The sequence below is a fragment of the Ruditapes philippinarum genome, unplaced genomic scaffold, assembly GCF_026571515.1.
Source record: "Ruditapes philippinarum isolate M1 unplaced genomic scaffold, ASM2657151v2 ctg4753_1_1_1_1, whole genome shotgun sequence".
NCBI lineage: Eukaryota > Metazoa > Mollusca > Bivalvia > Venerida > Veneridae > Ruditapes > Ruditapes philippinarum.
Window position 1 is genome coordinate 86,237 of NW_026859824.1, and position 4,315 is coordinate 90,551.

Genomic DNA, 4,315 nt, shown 5'->3' on the forward strand with positions numbered 1-4,315 from the left:
TTACGTTCCACTGAACATCAACACAGAGGAGAACGTCTGTGTGCACTTAAACAGCTCCAAACCTTGGCGATGCCACCCAAAACTGTCAACTTCACAGACGCAGACGGCGGTTCAAAGTAAAGCACGAACTGTTACAATTGAAGATTCTTGCGACAGCAAACACAGTGACCAGTGACCAGTGTGGAGACTCACAAAAGCATGTTGATGTTCGTCATTTGCAAAACGCAGCTTTATCAAAATGACAAATACAATTTCTTTTTACAGTTAAACTTTACTAAATGTAGGTCAGCATTCACCATAATGTAGTCGTATTCGCTGTTTTCCATCTTATAGGACTGAATGGTCTCGGAATGCACATGGCTATACAATACAAAGAACGAGTCACAACGTTTTCATTTGCTACGGGTACGGTTCAAACTATTAAAGAAATCAAAATTTACCTGCGTCAATTTTTTATTTTGGCTCAATATGAATAAAAGTAAAAATGAATAAACATTTCCGCTGTGGATGATTACAATAACAAAAAGAAAGAACTCAATGACTCTTTTTATTACTCATCTTTGTACATGTATATTATTGACATATTTTTGTTATTTATGGTCTTTTATGATATAATATGAAATATATACCATTGTACAAGGGGTTTAATACACAGAATACAGAAGCAATATTTAAGAATTCATGTTGATTATTAATAAGATAAATCAACAAAAATGAACATGTTTATCTGTCAATTAAAATATTTTCTTAAAGAAATACATAAATATTATTTAGTTTGAAAGCTTATATAAAATATCAGGCTACAAGCTAAGAAAACAATTTATAAATGTACGAAGATAATAAATAATTAGGTAATCTATAATACTGTCAAAGTGGATTGTCAGATAGCGAAAATAAATAAAATGATATATCTAAGATCCATATTCATTGTCATAATTCCACAAACATCTGGTTTACCATTAAAACAGTCTTATCACTAAAGCAATCGCAAGACCAACACACACGAAAATCAAAATTAAAGAGAGGATTGACAAAATCTTAAGCCAACCAAGATGATCATCTGGACAAGGTTCACACAATGCCTTTAGAATATCTAAAATGTTTCTTTTGATGGTTAAGTTGAATATTATACCAGCTGTGCCAAAAATACTTGCTATGGCATCATCTGTATCGTCACCTAAAAAACGAAGAACATGATGTCTCTTTTCCTTGTCTAAGCATTTGTATGAAAATAGTACCAGTAGTAGTAGATCTGCTACTTGAAAACATGAGGTTATCACACTGAATAATAAAGATAGAGTGCCATATGTATTTTTTTCTATTCCTCCTTTCCTTATAGAAATGATTCCAAACAAATATTCCAAACAGCCGGACAGCATTTTGCATATAACAGACACCATAAAAATCCAGTGGTATTCATTCAATGCAAAGTCACAAGCTTTGTTTCAAGTCCCTTCTATCTCGATGTCATTTCGACGCAGTCCCTCAAAATTTATCCAGTCAAAAACGACCCCAAATATGAAGCACGATACTCCAGCAAACCAGAGAACCTTTGAGCAACTGCACTCCATTGTTTTGTTGTTGACTGTAACTGATGTTAGAAAATATACATGTATTTATAATTGAAACAAAATGATGAATACTATGTGTTATTTATTATCAGATTACACGAAAAATATAAATATTATATATATGATAAATTTAATTAAAGTAGCATTATGCTCATTCCTGTCTTTGTCAAGTCAAGCTAAATTGAAAGATCGACAGCTATAATTGTAATTGACAATAAGTTGGTTGATATTCGAAAATTTTTAAGATAAAATACAAATCGGCCTTAAAAATATTGAATGTTACAGGTAATTTCCGATGTATATTTATAAAAGTTCTTTACGTCACGTGTGTTATTTATCGGTCAAGCCAAATGAATTATAAAATTGAAAGGGATTATGCCAAATGTGAACATTTTTATTAGTTTCATCTATTCATAAACTATATACTCTTGAATGGGCATAATGTCACATTAAACATTTTGTTTTCATGCATAAAATTTTTGCTGCATTGAATTTTAAGCAATGATACCTAAACTTACCAAACAATGTTAAAATATATAGGTAAAATATTATCAAAATGGTTTGAAATCCTGAAGTAATCACCCAAACAAAAGTATCATAAAATAAACTATTTGAAACTTTTTCCTAATCTCGAGCAATCAGTTTATTAATTACAGTAACTGTTGATACTTGTGTGTTATGTTATTTGAATTTTTACGTAATTTGATTATATTTTATTTTTAGAAATTTATAAATAGAATTTAATTGAGATTTCCAATGACTAAATATAGATTTCATGGAAAAAACCCATTCGTCAAATATAGCTATACCACGTTCATACACATTTTGTACTTAGTTGGCACATTTTAATTATATATTAAAAATTACGAAATTGTTAGAAAAATGATACAATAGATTATCACCAATATAAATCAATGTCTGACAGTAACTGTACATAAATATAGTTGATTTATTGGGGTGATGTGGTAAAATAAGATATTTGTACTTTGTTCTTTTCGCACTGAATAATCAAATCGTTAAGCTGTCCGATATCACATACAATGTAACGATTCATCATCAATAATGTATTAATAAAAAACATAGTTATAGTTATTCATAATGAATGAAACAATATTTTATAAACAAAAAAGAAAATACTTACTTTGGTATATTCTGTAGTTAACTGAGCGGTTATTGTCGTATATTTTTCATTTATTCTTTCTCTTCAACGGAACGAAGGAATTTGGCGAGGGTGGCAAAATGTCTAGTTTTAAAACCTTTCAATTGGAAAATCCATTGGAAAAACAGTCGGTTTTCGAAAAACGTCTTTTAAACGTCAAATAAGGTAAACCTACAATATTACTATATTGCACGATATTACTGGACCATTGAGATATGCATTTTAAATAATGCATTTTCATTCCGACCAAATCCAGTTTATACTAGACTATTGATTAGAATTTAGTCAATATTTAGAAAACCAAAGTTATTGTAAGGTGAAATTCCCCATTTTGTAAATAATAATTTAAAAATAAAACGAAATATAATTAAAAACTCATCTTCCTACGCACAAGTCAATTAAATAATGAAATCAAGGTACATAAATGTATAATAACTGAAAATAAAACAAAACTAACAACGTTGTGGTCTACGTAAAACAATTTCATCTTTGTAATTATCGTTTGTGTCTTATTATTAAGGACGTGGTTTTATACTTTAAGGTTAAGTATAACTGCGTGAAGCTTAAAGAAATATCATGCTCAAATTTAACATATTAAAATATCGATAATTTTCGCAAATCTCTAATTATAAAATAAACATGTCGAAAATACACGTATTAAACTGTACACACTATAGGTAAACAAGGTATAAATACACAGTGTCACTTAAAAGAACCTGGCAGTTCTTTAGTAAGGACCGCCTTAGCTTGAATGTCATGACGATTGCAACTCTGATGCATGATTAGTACTTTCCCTTATTTGAATTAGACATGTTCAGTGAGAAGAACCTACAGTTCAATATATTTCTGTATTAGATTTTTTTTTCTCAAAGATGAGCAAAGATAGTACTTATATCTTTAAGGAGTAAACACATTTAAAACAAATGTACCAAACGACTTTTGACACAAACTTGCAAATCTTTATTTCAGTATACAGGGCAAATAAGTTCCAAAGATGATATTTATCTGTTAAAAAGCGCAAAAGACTCAACTAATTATCACTAGTACTCTTACATGACATTTTTGTCTCAGATGTTATTTTTATGTAAGAATATCTCTGGAGTGAAACATTTATTTATGTTGAAAACCATATGTAATATGTTCCACATATTCAGTAATTTATAAAAAATGTCTATCAGTGTGTAAGAAAAATTATCAATACTCAGAAGTTGTCATAAAATAAAGAATGCAATATCAGAATAAAGATAAAATATAAAAGACCTTGATCTGCTTTTTATACAGAATTCATAAAGAAAATATTTCTCTAATTAAAGATGGCTCTGAAGGGAAACTAATTGTTGTTAATTTCAGGGACTCAATCACAAGATGAGGCAAATCATAAAAATTAAAAGTACAAGGCGATATTTACGGATTGCTATCGCGAACTTTGTATATGAAACTAAAACGTGTGGCTATATTTTCTTTAGAAAAGTGTACAGGAGAATAATCCTGTTTTCAAATTTTTCAATGTATCAAATTAATACGAAGTCGTAATGAGAAACCTATTTCAAGACATGAGACATGCAATATATTTCTTTTTGTGGGA

At 29.4% G+C, this 4,315-nt stretch overlaps 1 long non-coding RNA gene across 1 annotated transcript; it reads right to left on the reverse strand.

Moving 5' to 3' along the window:
• Positions 1–531: 531 nt before the first annotated feature.
• On the reverse strand, positions 532–2,885 carry LOC132758018 (uncharacterized). Its single transcript, XR_009629526.1, has 2 exons — positions 2,713–2,885; positions 532–1,591 (listed from the first exon to the last, which is right to left on the reverse strand). It is a non-coding gene; the product is annotated as an uncharacterized LOC132758018 (long non-coding RNA).
• Positions 2,886–4,315: the final 1,430 nt, after the last annotated feature.